This window comes from Octopus sinensis, linkage group LG26, assembly GCF_006345805.1.
Source record: "Octopus sinensis linkage group LG26, ASM634580v1, whole genome shotgun sequence".
NCBI classification, from domain to species: Eukaryota; Metazoa; Mollusca; class Cephalopoda; order Octopoda; family Octopodidae; genus Octopus; species Octopus sinensis.
In genome coordinates, this window is record NC_043022.1 from 25,001,730 (window position 1) to 25,028,869 (window position 27,140).

Consider the following 27,140-nt stretch of genomic DNA (forward strand, 5'->3'; position numbering starts at 1 on the left):
ACTGAACGTTTTTAGAAAAAAAAATATTAACACGTGTTATTTTATTTTTGTCTCTTTCTCCTTGCTGCGTGTTGCTTGTATTAGATTCTCAGTGGACGGATTACCTCAGCGAAGCGCGGTTGCAAGGTAAATCATATAAATTCTTTGTCTCTCTGTAACAATTATTGTGGAATTTACCGTTAAATTATCAGTTCTATATATGTGTAATTTCGTTCATTTGCTTATATTTCGTTAATTTATTCTGCATGCAAAAATATAGACTTACTATGTACATACAACTGCTAACAAAAATAGAGATTCATGTATATTTTTTTCTATGTTCACAAGTTTTTGTTTATAATATTGAAAAAATATGCCACCAAAGAATAGAACTAATCTCTCCAGAATCACGTATAAACTAATATATACTATTACTAGCAGTATCGCCCGGCGTTGCTCGGGTTTGTAAGGGAAATAACTATATAAGCATTTTTAGAGAGTTATAGCCAAAAAATAGCAAAAAAATGCATTAAAAATGGAAAAAAATTATGGTAAATTTTTTTTTTAATCGTTGACTCATCGTAGACATTTTTAGAGAGTTACTTCCCTTATATAATAGCGAAAAAAATGCATTAAAATGGAAAAAAATGATGGTAATTTTTTTTTTAATCGTTGACTCATCGTAGACATTTTTAGAGAGTTACTTCCCTTATATAATAGCGAAAAAAATGCATTAAAATGGAAAAAAATGATGGTAATTTTTTTTTTAAATCGTAGACTCATCGTAGACGCGCGCTAATACCCAGAAGGGCTAGATATGAATCACGACTATAAGATACCCGGTTTTGGTTAAACTGCACCGCAAAATGTGGGAGTAGTTAGGAATCTAAATCGTAGGAGACAGACACACAACTTCACTTTTATATATAAAGATGTCAAACTTTGTTCCTGAACGGGAAATTTTTAATGTTATGACCTTATTTCGTCTCGGAAGAGATTTGGGAAATACGGGAAAGGGCCATTGACTGGTGTAGAAAATTTAGATTACTACCAAAACAAATTTGTTGTGGAGTGCCTTAGCTTGCATGCGTCTTACACATATACACTCTATTGTTTTATAGTTATTTCTGTTGTATATCACATCATAAAATGGGTGAAGGAAAGCGAGTGCACACCCGCTAACCCTAAAACTAACCCTAACCGGTGTGCGCAGTAAAAAATCTGATTAAAATCGATCAAGAATTTGCAAACGTCATTGTCGGGCCCCTCGTATCATTAATAATATCTGATACAAGTTACCGCCACTTGTATCGTCCGACATGTTTGTTTATATTCGCGAGTGCCCGATTTCCGTGTTTTATTTTTTAGCATAAAATATTCTAAAATAGATGAATCGGATCTTTTCGGTTTGAACAGCAGTTTTTAACATAATTTCTATGTAACTAAAAAATGTTAAACTTCGTATACTGGTAGAATGTGTTTATAAAACATCTTTTTCTCTTGGCTTTATTGAGAAAATTCTATAGTTTGTAAGATATTTGTTGTTGTTTTTTTCTTCAATTTCTGCAATTTCAACCAATCACTGACGTCCATTGAGGTGAAAACATTCTGTGCCGTATGAATATGTCCCTCGTTTAAGAAACAGATTGGGTTTATTTACATTTGTGAAGAAAAAAAGATACCCTTCCCCCCACCCCTAACTAACCCTACCCTAAAATAGATTGAAATGCAATAGATCGATACTGGGGTCATAATTATGGGTGACAATTTCATATGACACCGCTAGAAAAAACTGCCGTTCAAACCGAAAAGATCCGATGAATCTTCGTAATTTTTTGAATACTTCATTTATTTTGGATATATAAGGTTGTCCCAAAAGTTCGTAGAAAGTCTTGGAAAATAAAGGTCTTTATTTTGAGGAATAATTTTTGTTGTTTTTGTTAGTACTTGGCGAGTAAAAATTAAATTTTCGCAAGTGTTTACGAACTTTTGGGACAACCTAATATTTCCCATTTTCATAATTTCTTATAGAAATTAGGCGTCATTTTCTTGGAGAGGTGTACTTCTAAAGAAGCGCCGAAACTAATAACATGTGCTGCTCAAGCGGTGAGGTGAGATTGCCAGCACTATCAGCTTCTCAACCTCTTTCAACATTTCACTTCCCCGTTACCGTCTCCCACTGCAGCCCGTTTCCAGAATGTACCCACTTACGTACAATATCTCCATTACACCTCCATTCATTTGACTGTTAACCATACGATGGGTCGTGTTAGACGCAGTGCTGACCGCCTCAAAGGCGAGTATATCCTCTGACAGCTACCCCACCCCCAATTTTCCATGATCGGTTAGGGCGTGGAATCCTCAAACGGACGTATTACATGTCGATTAGTCGAATTAGACCATCATTTACTCCACGAACGTTTTGTCGTCAATGCTGTACTTTCCCGTATCACCTGTTTCAACATAACTGTAATATATATATATATATATATATATATATCAACAATCAAGGAACGGCCATAATAGGCCATTCACCCATGGGTGAATGGCCTATTATGGCCGTTCCTTGATTGTTGATGTTGAACTTAAAAATGGTCTATGACTATTTAATTTTTTTCCCACTAGGCCGCTGGTGGCAAAAAAATTCTACAAAATTTTTTTTTGCCACCCTATATTGATTATATATATATATATATTATATATATATATATTATATATATATATCAACAATCAAGGAACGGCCATAATAGGCCATTCACCCATGGGTGAATGGCCTATTATGGCCGTTCCTTGATTGTTGATGTTGAACTTAAAAATGGTCTATGACTATTTAATTTTTTTCCCACTAGGCCGCTGGTGGCAAAAAAATTCTACAAAATTTTTTTTTGCCACCCTATATTGATTATATATATATATATATATATATATATATATGGAGGCGCAATGGCCCAGTGGCCTCCAAGTTAAGCACTTGTAACCAGCGGACTCGCGGTCGTAGGATCGCGGTTTCGATTCTCAGACCGGGCGTTGTGAGTGTTTATTGAGCGAAAACACCTAAAAGCTCCACGAGGCTCCGGCAGGGGGTGGCGATCTCTGCTGTACTCTTTCACCACTCTTTCTCCCACTCTTTCTTCTGTTGGCCTGCTCGCTTAGCCAGCGGGGTGGCGTCATTCGAAGGCTAAAACAATGCGAACGCATTGTGATCAGCGATGGTCTGGTCGGTCATGTGATATATATATAAACTATAAACAAACCCCAACTCTCAGCCGAACCCACACCCCACCCGTGCTTTCCCCACTCTCGCCTCACCACCTCCCAACAACATCACACCACCCACACACCCATCCCCACATCTTCACACCTAAACATACATACACGCACACGTCCAGACCACCAGCCCTCTTTCACACGCACATACATACTCTCTTATTTACACACACATCTTCGTGTTGGGGGTCATCTTTACTATGTTATCTCCCCTACTTTCCTTCTCGTGTGTGACCCTTATGTCCGAGTCGGACGCCATGATAGATCGTTAGCCACTACACACATTTTTTTCTCTCCTTGTTTTTTCTGTGTCCCTTTCTGTAGAAGAGCGTGGGCTCGAAACGTAAAAGACTTTTTCTATTCCTGAGCGTTATACTTATACATCTGTTTCTTTTGTACACCACCTGTCTTCGTCTTTTGTTTTTTTCGTAAACTCTCCCTATATAAACAAGCTATACCATTTTAATCCCGAGCAACGTCGGGTATCTCTGCTAGTATACACACACGCACACACACACACACACACACACACACACACACATACATACATACATCTATATGTATGAAAGACAGAGGATGGAATATACGAGAATATATTATAAATCACAAAAATTGTTTCGACACATCTAGCATCGACTCCTCTTGTGGGACACACAAAAACTGGTTCAGGAGTATCCGGTGGTGCAGACGTGTTTCGTCGGGTAATAAATAAATGAAAAAACTCTCAACACACACACACACATATATATATATATATATATATATATATATAATCAATATCACTTTTAATTTGTCTTAAGCACCTGTAACCGCGATAGCTGGCAGAATCGTTAGCACGCCTGGCGAAATGCTTAGCGGAATTTCGTCTGCCGTTACGTTCTGAGTTCAAATTCTGCCGAGGTCGACTTTGCCTTGCATCCTTTCGGGGTCGATTAAATAAGTACCAGTTACGCACTGGAGTCGATATAATCGACTTAATACGTTTGTCTGTCCTTGTTTGTTCTCTCTGTGTTTAGCCCCTTGCGAGTAGTAAAGAAATAGGTATTTTGTCTAAGGGTTATCCCCTAAATAACATAATTTAAAAAAAAACGGTATACTTGTAAGCTTGGCGAAATAAAATCGCCTTCGAAGTGGACGAGACATGCAAATATCAATATATTGCAGTTCTTTTTTCTTTTCTTCTACGCATCAGTGTTGTATACCCGCTCCACTTTCGGACCGAGTACATAATCACCACCAAGAAGTTTGTATACAAATAACATAAATTTTATTTGCTTTTGTGAAAAGTGTTACACAGGTAAGACGAAATTCAAATTTTCTATTACAAGCAGCTCAGTAATATTTTATACTTAATATACGTGTATTTTTATACGCTTGTCTAAAACTTACGAGCAGGAGTCATCATCATTCATCATTGTTCGACCGTGGTCGAGACAATGGAATTTACTATGTTACGCCAGACTTCACGGTCCATCATGGCATTACGGAGGTCCTGTTGCTGGATGCCTGTATCCCTGGAGATTACATCAGAGTAGGAGAGTGTGCGCCCTCTGGTATCGTGAGCAGATGGCTTCCAGAGGAGAAGAGTAGAAATTACCTCGTTTTCAGCTCTACAACAATGTCCAGCAAACTTTGCTCTTATATCAGATACAATTGCATGAACCACAACCCTACTTCCCAGAAAATCATTGGTGCCTAAGGTAACGCTAAAAGGGCGGAGTTCACTAGACGCAACGGATCTTTTCGGCAGTTTATAACATAATTTCTAGGTAACTAAAAAATTTTAAACTTCGTATACTGGTAGAATGTGTTTATAAAACATCTTTTTCTCTTAGCTTTATTGAGAAAATTCTATAGTTTGTAAGATATTTGTTGTTTTTTCTTCAATTTCTGCAATTTCAACCAATCACTGACGTGTGTTGAGGTAAAAAAAACATTCTGTGCCGTATGAATATTGGGTTTATTTACATTTGTGAAGAAAAAAAGATACCCTTCCCCCACCCCTAACCCTAACTCTAACTAACCCTAACCCTAAAACAGATTGAAATGCAATAGATCGATACTAGGGTCATAATTATGGGTGACAATTTCATATGACACCACTAGAAAAAACTGCCATTCAAACCGAAAAGATCCGACGCAACTGGCAAGGTACCATCACCTCATTCTCTTGAGACCTGTTCAAAACTAGTAAATTCTTTCACGAACTTGAGATTAGTATAGTATCTACAAAGGCATGTTAAGCTTCATGTTGCTAAAAGCTTGAGAAGAGCTCAATGACGAGGCTATAGGCGAAAACAAACGATAGCTGGTGCGGATCTTTTCGGTCTGAACGGCAGTTTTTTTCTAGCGGTGTCATATGAGATTGTCACCCATATTTATGACCCCAGTATCGATCTATTGCATTTCAATCTCTTTTAGGCGTAGGGGGAAGGGTATCTTTTTCTTCACAAATGTAAATAAACCCAATCTGTTTTTTAAACGAGGGACATATTCATACGGCACAGAATGTTTTCACCTCAATAGACGTCATTGATTGGTTAAAATTGCAAAAATTGAAGAAAAAGCAACAACAAATATCTTACAACCTATAGAATTTTCTCAATAAAGACAAGAGAAAAATATGTTTTATAAACACATTCTACCAGTATACGAAGTTTAAAAGTGTTTAGTTACCTAGAAATTATGTTAAAAACTGCCGTTCAAACCGAAAAGATCCTAAACGCCGACTTAGAGATACTAAGAATCAGTGAACTAGACAGAGTACAAAATGTGTGTAAAGCCAAGATAAAAATATGTTTTATAAACACATTCTACCAGTATACGAAGTTTAAAAGTGTTTAGTTACGTGGAAATTATTTTTAAAAAACTGCCGTTCAAACCGAAAAGATCCAAATCAAGTTTTAAATTGATCCACTGCGTAAATTCTTTCGGTGGTATTCGTGGCCAACCGATTTCCCAGTTCAAGGAAATAAAATCAGCCGAAGTCTTCAGGCGCAATTCCCACTAAAAATAGCATTTCGAATACAACAGGACCCACAGGGTGTTTGTGTGTTGGTTGCTTAAGTGAATTTTTTTGCAGCTATTTTAGAAACAGCAACGAGAATATTTTTTTAAAGGATTTCTCATCTATAATAATAAACACGAAATTAGTCTTGTCCACCCGGGGACCACTGTATCTCAGTTGACATTTACTCTACATAGACATATTATATCTTTTTGGAACCAGAATGATCCCGGGATTGAATACCTGTTCTTCGTTTGGTTCTTGAACATACAGCATTGGAGATCAGGTCTGGATGAGGATATGCTATGTGTTAACCGTTGAAAATTCAAAGTTTAAAAGAACCCCCAAAATTTGTGAACTTACAAACGTTTCATTTGCACTTCATTTAAAGTAATACCATATCGTTTGGGTACCACAAAATGCTTTATTATAACTGCTCTCCTCAGTTGTGGGTCGCAGGACCAATTGACCCTCCATATCGTTTGGGTACCACAAAATGCTTTGTTATAACTGCTCTCCTTAGTTGTGGGCCGCAGGACCAATTGACCCTCCACAGGAGCTAGCGTACAGGTCTGTATGGAGTGCGGCTATTAAACTAGTATTCCTTTACTTGTTTCAGTCATTTGACTGTGGCCCTACTGAAGAACCACCTTAAAGTGTTTTTGTCCAAGAAATCGACCCCAGGACTTAATTTTTGTAAGCCTTAATTTTTGTAAGCCCTTATTCTATGGCTGTCTTTTTGCCGAACCGCTAAGTTACGGGGACATAAGCACACCAACATTGGTTGTCAAGCGATAGTGGGGGACAAACACACACACACGGACAAACACACACACACACACACACACAACACACACACACACGACACGTTTCTTTCAGTTTCTGTCTACCAAATCCACTCAGAAGGTTTTGGCCGGCCGGAATCTATAGTAGAAGACACCTCCCCAAGGTGCCACGCAGTGAAGCCCTTATTCTATGGCTCTCTTTTTGCCGAACCGTTAAGTTACGGGGACATAAACACACCAACATTGGTTGGCAAGCGATAGTGGGGGACAGACACACACACACGACACGTTTCTTTCAGTTTGTGTCTACCAAATCCACTCAGGTTTTGGCCGGCCTGAATCTATAGTAGAAGACACCTGCCCAAGGAGCCACGCAGTGGGACTGAACCCAGATCCATGTGGTTGGAAAGCACACCGCTGCACCTGTTGCTTACACATATTTCCAGATGCTTATACAGTAGAATCTTGTGTAATTTTTTCTGTCTGATGTGTTGTCTGTGGATACTTTCACGTTGTCAAAAAGAACTGTTGGTTTCACCTATATACTTTTCCTTGCAATTGGGGCAGCTTATGCTGTATAGGAGTTTCTCTGTCTTGCAATTCATATTTGCTATATTGGGCCATAAACAATGCGGTTTTTTATACTTCCTATTTTTCAAAATAACGATAAAGTTCTTATTTAATCTAAAATATACACTGCTTTATTTTCTACAATGCTCTTCCCTCTATCTGGTAGACTTGCAAAATTCACTTGTCCGTGGCGAAAAATTCCAAAATTCACTTGGCTGTGACGAAAAATACTCCTCCAGTACTGTTATGAACTCGTCTATAGAATTCGTATTTTTTCTGTTCAAATGATTTTGAAGAATGCAGAATAAATGATAATTAGATGGGGCAATGTCCGGTGAATATGGTAGTCGAGGCATCGTTTCCCATTCAAACTGCTCCAGCCTTCGGAAGGTCATCCTCGCAGTGTGTGGCCGAACATTATCCTGATGGAAGAACACCTTTCGTCTTGAAACTAAACAAAGATTGTCGTTTTTCTTCTAGCGCTGATTTAAGCTGCTCACAGTAGATCTTTGTTATCGTTTGGTTTGGGTTTAAAAGTTCAAAATGGACTAAACCTTTCATATTCCACCAAACAGATATCAACACCTTACGTGGGTGAAGACCTTTAGCCTGGATTGCCGGTGTTCTTTCCCTACCCACTGTCTTCGGCGCATGACATTTTTAGAGAGAACCCATTTCTCATCAACAGTCAATATTCGGACTAAAAAAGGGTTCATTCGTGGGACGTGACAGCAAAGTAAAGCACACATTCACTCTCCGCGCGTAATTAGACTCGAAAAGTTTGTGAGGAACCCATTTACCCAATTTGCTAGCTTTTCCGATGGCAAGCTTGTATCGATGAATACTTGAATGACCAAATCCAAGCTTTTCTGCTAGTTCCTCAACAGTTACGATGGGATTTGTTCCACCAGGGCTTGTAGGACGTCCTTATCGACTTCTACAGATCTTCCAGGTCGAGGCTCATCTTCTAGGCAGTAAGTAGCCAAATGGCTTAAAAACCTGGACGTTATCAAAGATGTGATCTGAAAAAAAAATGGCTACTGCTCCTTGCACATTAGGAGATATGCACTTGAATGGGGTTTTTTTAAAAGAAAAACACTGAGTAATTGATCCACATGCCTGCCCAGAATATGACTGGTACTTATAACATCAGACCCTGTAGATGACTGTCAATATGACTCAGAAACCTGGACGTTATCAAAGAAGCTTGAGAGGCGGTTGGATGGAACTTACACTCGCCTCCTTATGAGAACTCAAAATCTCTTGTGGAAGCGTCATCCAACCAAAGTACAAATATATGGGAAACTACCACCTGTATCATCTCTTGCGAAGGGTAGAAGAGTCCAGTTTGCTGGACATTGTTGTAGAGTTGAAAACGAGGCAATTTCTACTCTTCTCCTCTAGAAGCCATCTGCTCGCGATACCAGAGGGCGCACACTCTCCTACCCTGATGTAATCTCCAGGGATACAGGCATCCAGCAACAGGACCTCCGTAATGCTATGATGGACCGTGAAGTCTGGCGTAACATAGTAAATTCCACGGTCGAACAATGATGATAATAGGCAGTAGCTTCCGGCTTGGAAAATTCATCTTTCGGTTCTTTCTTCTTGCGACATTCTAATCACATGTCAGTAGTACCATAGCTGTGGCCTCTCGATGCGGAAAAGTAGTGGGTCGACCTGAAGAAAATTCCTGATCTACGCACCGTATCAAGTACAATTACTCCAGAGGCCCTTCGGCGAAGACTCCGAATTTTTTCGGTTTGAACGACAGTTTTTTAAAATAATTTCCACGTAAATAAACACTTTTAAACTTCGTATACTGGTAGAATGTGTTCATAAAACATCTTTTTCTCTTGGCTTTATTGAGAAAATTCTATATTTTGTAAGATATTTGTTGTTTTTTTCTTCAATTTCTGCAAATTTCAACCAAATACTGACGTCTATTGAGGTAAAAAAAAACATTCTGTACCGTATGAAAATGTCCCTCGTTTAAGAAACTGATTGGGTTTATTTACATCTGTGAAGAAAAAAAAAGATACCCTTCCCCCCACTCCCAACCCTAAAACAGATTGAAATGCAATAGATCGATACTAGGGTCATAATTATGGGTGACAATTTCATATGGCACCGCTAGAAAAAACTGCCGTACAAACCGAAAACATCCAAGCTTTGACCGCTAGTGTTCGCGATCCTAATATTTTGGTCATTACCTAACATTCATAGCCGTAGGTGAGGATGGGTACGAAAACAGAAATGAAGGAAGCAGGTAAAGTTTTTTTTTTTTCTCTTTTACCAATCTCTCCACTTCTGAATGTCGAATGCTGGAACTAGCACATTATTATGCCAGAACCTGCAATTCTTGCATCTAGTGCAGCATCCTGCTCCCCATCAATACACCCTCGAAATATTTAAGCGTCTCCATTTGTTTCCATAATGCTACATTAACATGTGGTGAAGGCGTATGGCTCAGTGGTTAGAGCGTCGAGCTTACGATCGTGAAGTTGTGAGCTCGAATCCCAGACCGAGCTGCGTGTTGTGTTCTTGAGCATGACACTTTATTTCACATTGTTCCAGTTCACTCAGCTGTAGAAATGAGTTGCGGCATCACAGGTGCCAAGCTGTATCCGCCCCTTTGCCTTTCCCTTGGATAACATCAGTGGTGTGGTGTGGAGAGGAGAGGCCGGTATGCATGGACGACTGGTGGTCTTCCATAAACAACCTTGCCCGGACTTGTACCTGGGAGAATAACATTCTAGGTGCAGTCCCATGATCTGTCGTGACCGAAGGGGGTCTCATCGTATCCATCTACATATCCATGTCTGTCTATCTATCCTAGACATGTTTCAGTCTTATGACCTCATATATTGTGTGTGTGTGTGTAGCCATCTACATGGTTCATGACTCAGTGGTTAGAGCGTCGAGCTTACGATCGTGGGGTTGTGAACTCGAATCCCGGACTGGGCTGCGTGTTGTGTTCTTGAGCAAGACACTTTATTTCACGTTGCTCCAGTTAACTCAGCTGTAGAAATGAGTTGCGACGTTACAGGGGCCAAGCTGTATCGGCCCCTTTGCTTTTCCCTTGGATAACACTGGGGAGGGGCGCGGAGAGGGGAGGCCGGTATGCATGGGCGACTGCTGATCTTCTATAAACCACCTTGCACAGACTTGTGACTAGGAGGGTAACTTTCTAGGTGCAAGCTCATGGTCAGTGTCGTGACCGAAGGGGGTCCCAGGCCAGGCCACATTAACACGTAGAGTGCACTGCGAAGACATATAAATACTGAAAAAATAAGAATAACACCAAAATACCAATATTAACAAAAAAAATAAAAAACAATCAACGAAAATTACATGAAACTCATCTTTTTTTGTTTGTTTACTTTATTTACATTGAGAATCAACAAAATCATTACAGTTTTTTTGTATTATTATTATATTTTTTTTTGGTAATTTTTTTGGGTATAATTTTTTCGTTTTTTCAAATAGTCTTTGACAGTACCAAACATTAGTACTTTTACAGAGCTGTACAGTGATACACGTGGGTTCGTAATTTATTTTATTGTTGTATTTACTGTCATTTTTTTTTGTTTATTTGGTTGGGTTTATATTGTTTTTTCATTGTTATTGTTGTATTACTTTTTTGTTCAATTATTATTATTATAATTATTATCATTCATGTATGCATGTTAAATTGAAACTGAAAATAGAAAGGGAGGTGGATAAGTCTATCTGCGATTCATTGTAAGTATTGTATGTCGTGTATGTATATTACATATATATATAAATACATATATATGTACATATATATATATATACATATATATATATATATGGGTGTGTGGTGTTGTGATGGTTACCTTTAATGGTTTAAGATTTCATTATGTACAAATTATAATCAATGGGTTTATAATCATCGTCATCATCGTCGTCGTCATTATATAATTATCAACATCATTATCATTAAATCAGCTCCTTCCTTCCGGTCGCATACATACATACACACACAAACGCACACATATACACAACACATGCATCCATGTCATACACACATCATTCCCTTCCCTAACAACTCTTTTAACACCTACGCTGATTTTTTAAAAAAATTTTAATATTTATACAAATCTTTTGTTCGAGGGATTCCAGCAAACATTATATATATATATATATATATATATGATTGCTGAATTTTAACAAGTGTATATATTGATACATTGACGTATATAACTGCATGTAAATGTTTGTGTGTATATATACATACATATATATATATATATATACATACACACACATACATATATACACACACTCACATATACACATTTATTTTGAGGGGTTATAGCCATTATCAGTTTTTAGGTTGCTGCAAAAAGGATATCAGAGCTTTGTAAAAGGAAAAATAAGACATGATATATATATATATATATATATATATATATATATAATGTGTGTGAGTGTACGTGTATAATATAATGTATGTTTAATTGCTGCCCTCTGGATTTACAAAATTTTTGTGTTTTCATTTTACTGTTGCATAACGTTCATCAGGGTGATACACGCATTCAAATGCAGAGGGTCAATAAAAGTTATATATATGTATATATATATATGTATGTATGTATGTAATTATCAGAGAGAAAGAAAGAAAGAGAGAGAGAGAAGAATGTAGAGAGTACGTGTAACAAAAATTAAATCTTATTTTTCATATTTTCTTTATTTTGGGGTTTTAGGGAGAATAAAAATATGAGGTTTGGGAGGGAAGGGAAAGGGTGACAAATTCTTTGTTGTAGTTATAATGAAGGTGTGAAACTGTTATTGTAAAATAATATAATTAAAAATAAGGGACAATTTTAGTAATTTGTATGTTGCTGGGGAGTAAAGTGGTACCTTTTACGGGGATTTTCGGGTTGGGGTTTTGTTTTACTTTTTTTAAGCCTTCCTCACTCCCACTTAGTTCAAGCGGTTCCCCACCCCTTATTTCACCCCTGTCAACATTACCTCTACTACCACTACCTTATGAAAAACTTCTAACACACACGTACACGCAAAACTCACATTTATACAATTTTTTTATTATTGTTGTTGTAATTTGTTTCATTTCGTTATATTTTTAGTCAGGTGCGTGTGGGTGATTGAGCAAGGGTGGGAGTTGTGAGTGCAACTACAATCTGTTGTTGCAGTTGTAGTTGTTGTTGTCAAATCCATCAGACTCCAACCCTCACGCAAAAGTATATAATTGGTACACAATTTGTTTTTGTTTTTTTTTTTAATTTTTTTCTTTTAAATTTCATTTATTGACGTCACAATTTCTTCTCTGACACGAGAGAAGGAAAGGCAAAAAAAAAAAAAAATTTTTTTTCAAAAATGTCGAACACAGCATAACAATTAACAAACTCCCAGGTGCGCGCACACGCATGCGCACTTAACCACACACGCATCCATACAAATGAAAGCCGTTTTTTTTTTCCAGTATTTCTTTTCGTTTTGTATTACAAAGTATTTGCTTTCAAACTTCAACACTCATGCATGCATACACACATGCATACATCCATACACGCGCACACATACATTTAGAGTTTTTGTACATCTATATGCAGGCTCACGGACATGCATTGATCATGCATTGCTTCACATACAGATTGCATACACTTAAGTGTATATCATCTGTATGGATTTTTATATATAATATTTTGAATTCATATATATATATGCATATATATATATATACGTATATATATATATATATTTATATATATATATATATATATACGTATATATGTATATATATATTTATTTATTTAAAAAGCATATTATTTTACACCTTGTATATATATATATATGTATATATATGTGTATATATATATATAGGCGTTTTTCAGCATAACATTTTAAAGGGAAAAAGGCAAAATTCACCCACCCGCCCGCCCCATTTTTTTAACAGATGGTAGAAAAATTTATATATGTATACATACATACAAACATTGATATACATACATACACGCAAACTACTATATATGTACGCACATACATATATTTGTGCACATACATTCAAATATACAGACATACGTATACATACATGCATACACATATGTACATACATATATATATCTGTACACACACACACATACATACAAAAGACGGCAACAGCAGCAACAATGCCAACAACAATGACAACAACAGTAATATTAGCAGAAGTAGTAGTAGTAGTAGCAGCAGCAGCAGTAATTAAATGGCAATAGAGAAAAAGAGAACAAATGCAAAGCAGCAATAATTATTTTTAATTAATTTTTGGAGAAAGCTAATAATAATAATAATTTCAAATTTTGCCTTAAGGCCAGCATTTCGTGGGGAAGGGTTCAGTCGATTACATCGACCCCAGTGCTCAACTGGTACTTATTTTACTGACTCCGGAAGGGACAAATGGCTAAGTATGCCCCCAGTGGAATTCGAACTCAGAATGTAAAGATGGATCAAAATGCTTAGCGGCATTTTGTCCAGCTTGCTAATGGTTCTGCCAGTTCCCCACCTAAATAAATAAGTAAATAAAAATAATTATCTCTAAGATAGGCACAATGCCCCAAATTTGGTAGAAAATGTGTTAGCCAGTGAGATTGAACCCCTGACTGGTCCTTTAGTTTAGGACCCCGAAGGGATGAAAGGCAAAGTCGACCTTGGTAGAATTACAAGCCAGAATGTAAGATGTTAGAATAAATACCACAAAGCTTTATTATTTTTTTTTTTGGAGGGTGTTATAATAAAAATAATTTCTAACATAGGCACAAGGCTATCAACTAGTGGGGAAAGGAAGGGTTTTTTGGGCTCATTTAACCCTAAAAGAAGACTCCATGCTTTTAGTTTAGCAATAAAAAGTTAAGGTAGCCACTGACTGTAAACAACTGCAACAAAATACTGCAGAATATTATTGTCTGACACTGTCTGGTTTTACAAACCAGATTCCTAACATAGGTGTTAGTCATTTTCAAGGGTTAGATATTTTAAGGGTTGAGTGTCTCAGATTAAATTAACCCCTCTTCCACACTGACTGAAGACTTAGGTTTTTTTTTAATTTCTTATATTGACCCCCAGAAAAAAAATGTTGAAGCTTGTCAGGTTTTGAACATGGAATGTAGCTTGAAACACTTCAAACGAAGTACTTTGTTTCCAACTTTAGTAATTCTACCAAATAATAATAATAATAATTTGTAATAAGGGCTTAATAACAAAATGTTGAACAATGGATATGTTTTTATGCATTAGAGAGAGAGAGAGAGATGTTTTCATACAACGCTTATTACAGTGAACAATATTTTAAAAGATCTATGATGAAATCTACTAAAAATCTCAGAAGCAATGTGCAAGAGAGGTAGTATATATATATGTATATATCTATGTATATATATATATATATTATATATATATATATATATATATATATATATGCACAGATGTATTTCTATGTATACATATATATATGCACAGATGTATTTCTATGTATATATATATATATATGCATGTGTTACATAATATATATTTATATCACATATTGCATAACATGTAGATTACGTATGTTACACAAAATATATTTATAAAATATAGTAAATATTATAGATATTTATATGTATATATTGCAAAACGCACACATTCTATATACATATATATATATATATTTATATATATAACACTGTACATATAACTTATGTCCTTGCACATTATATAATTCAAATATATACACAAAAGATGTAAGTGAGAGAGAGAGAGAGAGAGAGGAGAGAGAGAGAGAGAGAGAGAGCACCAGTTGTTTGTTTGTGTCTTGTTTTGTGACTATTTTTATTTTCAGAAGAATGATGATGAAGATGAAAGGGCAATGAACAGGTATGAGAAGAAAATGTAGTTATAGGAAAGCATCAGGATGGGAAGAGTGATGTATCTATTTGATATATATATATATATATATATATATATAAGAGGATATGATGGGTCAGTGTGAATGAGAAAGTTTAGGTAGTGAAAGAAACCCAGTCCCTCAGCATGGCTGTAGTCCAATGATTGAGACAGCTAAATGATAAAATAAAACACACACAGAAATAGAAAGTGGTGATATCATATATATATATATAGAGAGAGAGAGAGAGATGGGATAACAGGGATATGACTTGCATAGGGTTTTGTATACAGAGAAATTTGATATCACTCTATGGCTGCAGAAAGACCTCGTTAGAAGAGTTCTCTTCATTAATTAGGAAATGCTGCATATGTCCTTGTATTATATACATCTATGCATATATTTATATTGTCATATGTACATGCATCAGTGTATAGGTACATACATGTGTGTGTTTATATATATATAGATAGATAGATAGATATGTATGTGTGTGTGTGTTTAAGGTATATTTTTGTAATTATCTTAGATTGGTCAATTAAGTTAACTGACCAACACTTAATTGCTTGAGCTGAAAGCTCAAAGCAACTATCTATATTCTGTAAGAATCTGCATTACATTATTATATAGATGTATCTTCTATATAAACGGCAGTTTGTCGTGTGTGTTTCGTGTGTCTGTTTGGTTGTACCTCACTCTGACCACGGCTTTCCAACGATTCTGATGAAAACTTGACAAACATAGCCCAATGTCATAATTCAAAACTAACGCAGCGAAAATTTTGAAAAGTTCCCCAGTTCTGAAAAAAATCGATAAATTCGACATGGGGTCGATAATCAGAAACACAACCACAGACTGTCTAGGGGACGCAACTCCACCTTTTTTAACTTCAAAAAAAATTTATCATATTTTTTTCCCATATTTTGGCTATAACTATCTAAAAATGCTTTATAGTTATTTCCCTTACAAACCCGAGCAACGCCGGGCGATACTGCTAGTATATTATATACATGTATATATATATATACACACTCGTACATGTATATTATATATATATATACACACAAACTCTCACACACATGTATATTATATATATATATATATATATATAGTGAATGGGTGAGAGTGTGTGTGTGTGTGTGTGTGTATATATGTGTGTGAACATATTTTCACAAAGGTGTGATATTAATATATTTCGCTATTAAAATAATTCTGCTACATCTACTATTGCTAATAAAAACAACAACAATAATAATAATAATGATAATAATAATAGTAATTTGGGTACAAGAGCACTACTTTGTGGTGGGAGAGATAAGGGTAAAGGCGTTGGGGATGTATATAATTTCATTAAATGATCTTAATTAAATGCTAAAATAGGATTTGAAAATGTGAATGTAAAATAAACAAAATGACTTGTTAGATACTATAAAGGCACTCTACCAATTTTGGTTCTTCACTACTCTCTCTAAGATGGTTATGATGATGATATGATGAGAGGAATTAATATGGCCACACAAGATCTCAAATGTTTTGTGGAGCAGTGCGGGGGTTGTGGTGTAACAACACAGTTAATGCTAAGCCCAGTTTCAGTATGGATAACTTCCTTCACTGACCAGAAAGGTGAAAAGCAAAAAAGCTCGGCCTATGTGGGATTTGAACTCGCAACGTAAAGACCTGTAACAAAACTCAGTGATGAGGTTTTACAGCTAATACTCTACTGATCCTCCCAATGCAACCTGTTTGGAATAATAATAATAATCATAATAATAATCCTTTCTACAATAGGCACAAAGCCAGAAATTTTGGTGAAGTAGGCCAGTTGATTATATTGACCCAGTCTTTCACTGGTCCTTAATTTATTGACCCTGAAAGGATGAAAGGCAAAGTCAACCTTGGCAGAATTTGAACTCAGAATGTGAAGACGAACAATATGTAATTGAGCATTTTATCTGGTATGCTAATGGTTCTGCAAGCTCACTGCCTTAATAATAATAATAATTCTTTCTGATTTTTTTGGCACAAGGCCAGCACTTTTGGGTGGAAGGGGAAGGCAATTACATTGACCCTAGTAGTTGGTTGGTGCTTATTTTTATTGACCCCTGTAAGAATGAAAAAGCAAAGTTGATCCTGGCTGAATTTGAACTTAGAACAAAAAACCAGCATTCACAAAATTCTACCAGCTCACCACCTTACTACTACTACTACTACTAATAATAATAATAATAATTTCTAAGATTGACATCAAGGCTAGGCGTTTGAGCCAGAGGCACTAGTCAATGAAACTAACCCCACAGAAGTTTATCAATACCAGATGGATGAAAGGCAAAGGTTTGCCTTGGTTAGATATGAACTCAGAACATACATAGGCAGAAGAAATAATGCAAAGCATATTTTGCCTGATTCCCTCAACAATTCTTCTATGCCACTAGCTTCCTTCGGGACCTGACTCTGCTCTACCATTTACTGATGCAAAAAACCAGTCCCTAGAAGACCTCGAGTTAACTTGTCTAACTGTGATATTAACAACTCCAAACAGCTTTTGTACCAAATGACAGTGAGCCATTACTATTATTATTCATTATTATTAATGTAGTTGTTAAAGCTGTTATAGTTATCATTATAATAGATAAGCAGGATGGAGAAAGACCGAGAGAGAGAGAGAGAGAGAGAGAGACAGAGAGAGAAATAAGAAACTAGAAATGATTCCCTAAAAGCAAATCCAATCTGAAAATACTTCACATTAATTTCACATAGAGAGTATGTATGTGCATTTATGTGTGTGTGTGTGTGTGTGTGTGTGTGTTAATATATATGCCTGTTTATCTATGAATGTTAAAGTGTATGTTTGAGTGTGTATGTATATATATATACATATATATATATATATATATATATATATATTCATGTTTATGTGTTTACATGTATATATATATATATATATATATATACATGCATGCATATTTAAGTGTTTATATATATACACACACACACAACATATATTATATATATATATATACACACACAAACATATATATATATATATATATATTATATATATATATATATATATATATTTATGTTTATGTGTTTACATGTATATATATATATATATATATATATACATGCATGCATATTTAAGTGTTTATATATATACACACACAAACATATATATATATATATTATATATATATATACACACACATATACAAAACAGAGTGGAATATTATTTTATGAATTGAAACAAGAAAGGCAAACAGTTTTAAAGGGGAATGAAAAGACAAGAAAAATAAAGAAACAATACAAAAACGAAAACAACTGTTAATGTCATTATATATATAAATGAAATTCAATTTGCATGTCTATGCGAGTGTGTGCATATAACTTCATATACACACGAATATATATGTGCGTATGTATGTTTAAATATGCGTGTGTGTGTTGGAATGATTATTCTGTCCATGAGATATGGATTACAAATAACAAAAATCAAACAAGTAAAAAAAAAAAATGTAATAAAAAAGTAATAAAACAGATAAAATAAAACATACGTATCACTTCAACAATAAATGAAAGCAACTCAATATATGATTTGTTATAAAGATTTAAACACAAAAATAAAAATGAAAACAAATAAACAAACATATAAATATGCAAGCACTATATACATACACTTGCAACACACTGCTGTCACATCATACATATATAAATGTGTGTGTGTGTGTGTGTGTTAAGCCTTCAACAAGTAGAACAGCACTTAATTTTTACTCGTTTAGCTTGATCATGTTATAAGAAAAACTACAATTCTCGTTAAATACAGCTACCCATGGTTTCGACTGGGAAACCCGAGGTTGCCGTATGTAATAAAAATTGCAGTTTTTATTATCACATCATATATATATATGAATATAAATATCTGGTGATCAGGGCCATCTCAACAGCATTATAGGCCTCTGGGGGAAATCGATGCACGTGACCCTATGGTATTTAGTATATTGATAGCAAGCCACAGTTTACGCAGATCAGCATAGGGCCAGCCCCTAGTCTCATGAGGCACATGAACAAGTGCCCACACCTTAAAATGACACTGGTGATGATGGTCGAACTCTATTCAAGTGATAGATCTATAGACAAGACATTCCAGTCATGACCACTCCTAAATTTCAGAGGTTATCTAGGACCATATCATCTAACAGGTTCTCACCATTTAAGATGGTGAAGTTTATTTTGAGGAGAGTTGCCTGCTATCTCTGAACAGCTGAAAAACCAGCTAGAAGCTCTCTTGTTGCGAGGTGTTCATGTATTTGTTTGTAAGTAGGCCCTATGTCAAATTTTTGTTAAAAGGAAACCAGCTTAAATAGCAGTTTTGAAATGAAATCCTCCTCCCCCCCTTTATTGAACTGCTGCTGCTTCTTAGAAAGAGCAGAAGACTTTAAAACCCTTTTTTAATCTCACCAGTCCACTGTTATATCTGGAGTAGAGAACAATCAGTTGAAATACTTGTGCATTTGCTTAGGGACTTCCCCAACTGCTAACCATCTTTTTGGCCTGGGCCCTATTCGATCCATATCTTACCCAGTGATAAAAAGCAGAATTTAGGATTGACATATACAGAACTGAAACATATACAGCAATGCATGTCAGTCATTATATTAATTTGAATTAATTATTCTATTAACAAGATTTTGAAAACAATACACATACACATAAAACTGAAACAAGCACAAATTTTTAAATAAAGATTTCTGAAATTAATTAGCAACAGCAACCAGACCACCACTAACAACAAAGTGCAATCAATGAATTAACCAACGAAATAAAAACAATATATACAAATATATATAAATTAAACCAAAAAATTCAAACGGAGCGATTACAACAAAACTATAGTACAATTCAATAAAGTTCAAAACACAACTCGAAACAAAGAAAGGAGTGAAAATGTGATATTTCACGGTGTAGTGACACTAGTAAAGATAATATTGACAGTGCAAAAATTACAAAAACAAAACAAAAACAACAGTACTATTTGTTGCAGCAGGTGCATTAATGATAAAACTTGAAAATGAGGATAAGTTAACCTGTATATACATGCATTGTGTGTGTGGTGTGTGTATATATATATATGTACAGTTTGAATTCTAGAATGGTATTATATATATGTATATCTATATATATATATATATATATATATAAAATTATAGATTAGGGTATTTACGAGATAGCACCATGCTGAAAATAGCAGCCATGATCTGACTCTAAAACCACCTTAATTGTCCATATATATCAACATATTAAGGTGGTTTTAGAGTCAGATCATGGCTGCTATTTTCAGCATGGTGCTATCTCGTAGATACCCTAATTTATAATTTTAATAATTAATACCTTTGAAGGCTATTTTTTCCATGTTGACCACTTGATAAAAATCGTTATTTTATTTTTGAATCAACGATCTTATTTTATTTTTGAATCAACGATCTTATTTTATTTTTGAATCAACGATCTTATCCTTATATATATATATATATGTATGTATGTATGTAGACACACTTTCAATTATAGAAATTGGTCCATGTTACCAATAGTTTCAAAATCACTATTGTCATCATACCAGTTTGACTGCAAGTGATTCAGGATTTGTTTTGGCTATATAACTGCGAGTGAACAATTTCATACGTATTTTTCTGTGTATATGTGTGTGTGTATATATATATATATATATAATCATCATCATTAAACGATGATTATGATGATGATATTTATATTGTATGTGTATATATATAAGCATGCTCGTGTTTAACTCCAAGTCAGCTCTGAATGACCAAGCTTTTGATTAAGTACATTCCAACCATGACAAGCCTGCCTTTGTCTAAACCATAATATCTCCAAGTCTTTATCATCCTGGATATATCACGTCTCCTCTTGAGATTTGGGGAAAATTTCCAATAGATCAGGCAGCTGTATAGAGTTTTGTTCCTCATGTATGAGTATCTGTATGTGTCGTGTATATATATATATATATATATATATATATGTGTCAGTATTCATCATCTGCAATATTTTAGAGCCAAACATACGCATATAAATAAACTAAGCACAAATGACCAACAAAATTCAACAGATTCAACAACGAAAGAAGTGTTTGCATCCCATACAAAAGGACAGCTAAACAAAACAGAAGAAAACACTGAAACTATTACACTGACATGCTTAAATATATAACTGAGAAAAGAAGCAAACCAGAAAAAAAAAAAATCTCAATAAAGTAAAAAGAACAGAAAGGAAAAGAAAACACCTGAGGCATGTAAAAACTCGCCAGTAACTAACTTTTAACAGATGCAATGGAATAATGTCAGTTACTAGGACGCAGAAGTGTGACGAAATTTTTAGATATTCATAATAGGAAACTACTATTAAGAAATATCTAAAAGGTTAATATAACAAATTTTTGATGTTCTTAATTAGATAAAATGAATTCCACAGTGTTTCATATATATATAATCAAAATTGGGTAACCAGTAGGAATTGAACATAGATCTTCTCGTTTAAATCATAGTGTATGTGTGGTGTTTAAATATCGAACAATCTGTATTCATTATGCATAAAATGAAACATCAGAAGGATTATATGAAAGTATGATGATGATGATGGTGGTGGTAGAAATGTAGGGAGGGGAAAATGTAGTGAAGAAAGATGGTAGCAGAGAGGAGGTAGGAAACATTTGTGTGTGTGTGTGTGTGTGTGCTCTTGTACAAGACAAACAAATGATTCATTCTGATGGAGAAAGGGTAAGAAAAATTCGGAAATTTTTAATGTCAAGATTTTCTTAAACTGAAATATACAGAGGAGTCAACAATTGTATATTACACACACACACATATATATATACTATATATATATATATATATATATATATATATCAGGTGGGAAGGGTGCTGAGTAGCTGTGTGGTTGAGAAGTTTGCCTTACAAGGAATGTGGTTTGAGTTTTTCCACCCTTTTCACAGCACTTTGAGCAAGTATTGCTTGCCAAAAGAGCTTCCAGCCTGACTGACTAAGATCTTAAAATTAAAAATTTGGTGAAATGAAACTGTGAAAGTTCAATGGATATATATGTATGTATGTATGTATATTCCTTATTGTGGAGGCGCAATGGCCCAGTGGTTAGGGCAGCGGACTCACGGTTGTAGGATCGCGGTTTCGATTCCCAGACCGGGCATTGTGAGTGTTTATTGAGCGAAAACACCTAAAGCTCCACGAGGCTCTGGCAGGGGGTGGTGGCGATCCCTGCTGTACTCTTTCACCGCAACTTTCTCTCACTCTTTCTTCTGTTGGCTTGCTCGCTTAGCCAGCGGGTTGGCGTCATTTGAAGGCTAAAACAATGCGAAGCGCATTGTGACCAGCGATGTGTAGCAACATCTTATAGCCTGGTCGGTCACGATGATCACGTGGTGATATTCCTCATTACAGGGTATAAGGTAGATGAAAGAATATATAAATGAACGATTGAAAATGAGTATGTAAGAGAAAGTGACTAGAAAGATATTTGAGTAAGTTAATCATATTGTGATTATAACACAAACACCTACACTGAGAGAGCAAGAGAGAGGGGGTGAGGTGGAGAAGAATATATCGACAAAAGGTGGGGAGAAAATTTGAAGTGTTAGGAGTGTGGGGAGACATTCTCTTTATGAAAATGTTTGGTCAAAATTCATAAATTTATAACCTCAAAAAAAAAAAAAACTTACAAATTTGACATTTTTCGATGTGTCCACCTGTCATAATTGATGAGGATGTTGATGTTGATAATGATATTAATAATAATTATTTCTTATATAGACACAAGACCTGAAATTTGAGGGAAAGATGGATCTAATCTAATCTATTATATTTAATCATATTATATATATACTCAAGTGGTACTAATTTTATCACCTTCAAATGGATGAAAGAGTAAGTCAAGTTCAGTGAAATTTGAACTCAGACTGTTTGGACAAGCTAAATGCTGTGAAGTATTCTGTCCAGTGTGCTAACAATTCGGCCAACTCACTGCCTTTTGAATAGCTTTAATAGGAATCATTATGGTTGTTGACTTTAACAAAAGGTCAAAGGTTTGAGTGGTTTCTAGTCATCGTAGATGAAGTCCTTATTTTAAGAAGGGATGAGGGAGTTCAGAAATAGACCATAGAAAATGTACACAGAAACATGAACATCTATCAGTATACACCTGTCTATCTATCCATCTCTCTCTTTCTCTCTCTCTGCATACATATACACTCATGTATACACATCCATGTGTTCGTATAAATGTGCATGTTGGATGTATATTCATATCTCTAAGGAAATAAAGGCCTGCATTTTGCCAATCTTGAATGTACTACAAAAGATAAATATAGAATTTGCAAAAAAAAAAAAGGGACAAAAAAAATCGAATCAACAATATCTGTTCAGGAAGGATCATTTAAAGGGGAACAAAAAAATGGGGTGTGTGATTCCTTGGTGAAGGGGTCGGGTTAGGTATGTGTAGAGGAAGAAGTTGGATTAAAAACAGCAAAGTAAATTAACAAAGCAGCAAGCTCTGATGATGACGACGATGATGATGATGATGGTTATAGCATTATAGTTAATCATGAAGATGACAACAGTTATGATTTTATAATGACAATAAAGAGAATTTGTAAATTATAAACAAAACTAGTTTGTAATTTTAACAAAAAAAAAAATTAGTGGGAAAGAAATGGTGATGTTGTAGCAATCATTCATACCAAATGTGCAATGTGAAATTTTAATTACTATCAATTTATATCATTTTTTTTTACTAATTATTTGCTATGAATTTAATGATATAAAAAAAAACAATAAAGTGGTCAAGAAACATAAGAACCATGATAATGAACCATTATGATTTCCATTCATTCTTCAAAGGAACTAATTTATCGATTTGACATCTGGGAATCTTATTAACAATAACGACGACGATAATAATTAAGATGTGGATAATGATAATAATAATAATAATAATAATAATGATAATAATAATAATATAGTCCATTTGACCAGGAGACAAAGACACTCATATAAGGCAGGGAGGTAGGTGCACGAGTCAATAAAATTTAATTAATAGATGTATCAACATGTTGGTGATTTTATCAACCTCAGAAAGATGAAAGGCAAAATTAGAACTCTTTCCTGGAGAGGTTTGAACTGGGAAAAGAATACAAAACAGGTCACCAACTAGCTTGATACCTACTGACTGAACCACCTTACTGCCTCTATATAACTAATAATAATAATAATGATAATAATGATAATAGCAAAAGATTGCTTTGGGAAGCTTCGAGGCCCCTAAACTAGTAGGTTGAAGTTTACGAAAGCAGAAGGCCCAAATAGCTAATAAACAAGAAAATCAAATTTACATAAGAAGCATGTATGTATATCTGTGAAATGTATGGGTATGTGTATTTGTTTATATATGTAAGTAATACAGCATGTGTGTATGCATGTATGTATGTATGTGTGTGTGTGTGTGTGTGTGTATAAAGCACATGAGTCACAAAAAAAAAGTGGGGTTTTGCGCAGTTAATGCGACCAGTAACAGGCCAAAACATTCAACTATTTCTCTGAATTGCTAAGGGGCCATGCAACCACTTTGCCGCATGTAAATATAAGTAATGCACAACATTATTTAGAAAATGACGATAAATGTTAAAATTAAAAAACAAAATATGAATTCAAGAAAACATATATACAATATATATATATAATGTCATATATATATATATATAATATAATATGTATATATGTGTTTTGAAGCTTTAAGCATCATTCTAAATGAGGATGGGGGGTCAGCTTTTATGTATGCTAACTTTTTTTTTTTTTCACGTTTTTCGTAATAATTTTGTTTTTCGTTTTATTAAATATAAAAAAGGGGGGAGGAGAAACAGGAAAATTATTTTCTGACAGGTGCTGGAGATTTAGACAGATATTACTCTGACATTTTACCCATCATATATATATAGATATATAGATATATATATAATGTGTGTATGTGTGTGTGTGTATTTATAATTGTGTGTATATGTATTTATTTATTTATATATACATATACTGCATATAGTTTTGTTTTTAAATAACTTTTTTATATTTACCTCTTTTCTTATATCACCGGATAGCTGTTTTCCCCATATTATATATATATATATATATATATGCACACACATATCTATATCTATGTATGCACATATACATATATATGTATGTGTACATAATACTTGTATGCGTATAAGTATTTATATATACACATACAAACGCACACGTATATATGCATATATATATATTTATATATATTTATATACACACATAAATATGTATGCATATATGTATATATATTTTTTTGTGGTAGATAAGTTAAAGCGTAGTAGTAGGGGTATATATATATATATCAGTACAATTTACTCAAACCCTACTTTATTTCTGATTAAATGTTTGCATCAACTCTTGAACAAAGAGTAACGTTGACCACAGCAGGATTTGAAACTGGATAAAACAGTTTATATCAAAAAAAAAAAAAAATGTAGGCAAACGAAAAACAAGAAGAAGAACTTATAAAGGAAACCGAAATGCAATGAGCTAGATACCCTATAAAGTATCTATAATGTAATCTGGTCCTCTAACACATTGTTCCAGCAGGAACTGACGTAAATCAAAGTATATAGATTGTACACACATAGACACACACATACACTTCATATATATATATATATATATATATATATACATACACACACAAGTTTATATATAGAAAAAGAACATGAAGTTGAAAAGTGATCGGAGATCCTTCAATTTATTTGCATTATCCCTGTAATGTAAATGAATTAAAGGAGCTCAAATGTATTTTCAAATCTTTATACATATATATGTATGTATACGTGTGTGTGTGTGTGTGTGTGTGTATATATATGTATGTATACGTGTATGTATACGTGTATATATATGTGTATGTATACGTGTATATATATGTGTATGTATACGTGTATATATATGTGTATGTATACGTGTATATATGTGTATGTATACGTGTATATATATATGTATGTATACGTGTATATATATATGTATGTATACGTGTATATATATATGTATGTATACGTGTATATATGTATGTATACGTGTATATATACATGTATGTATACGTGTATATATACATGTATGTATACGTGTATATATACATGTATGTATACGTGTATATATACATGTATGTATACGTGTATTATAATGTATGTATACGTGTTATATACATGTATGATACGTGTATATATACATGTATGTATACGTGTAATATACATGTATGTATACTGTATATATACATGTATGTATACGTGTATATATACATGTATGTATACGTGTATATATACATGTATGTATACGTGTATGTATACGTGTATATAATATGTATGTATAACGTGTATATATGTGTAATACGTTATATATCATGTATACGTGTATATATATATGTATGTATCGTGTATATATATATTATATATATATTTATATATATGTAACATGTGTATGTATATATATATATGTATTATATTGTATATATATATGTATATTACATGTGTCTGTATATATATATGTATAATGTATACGTG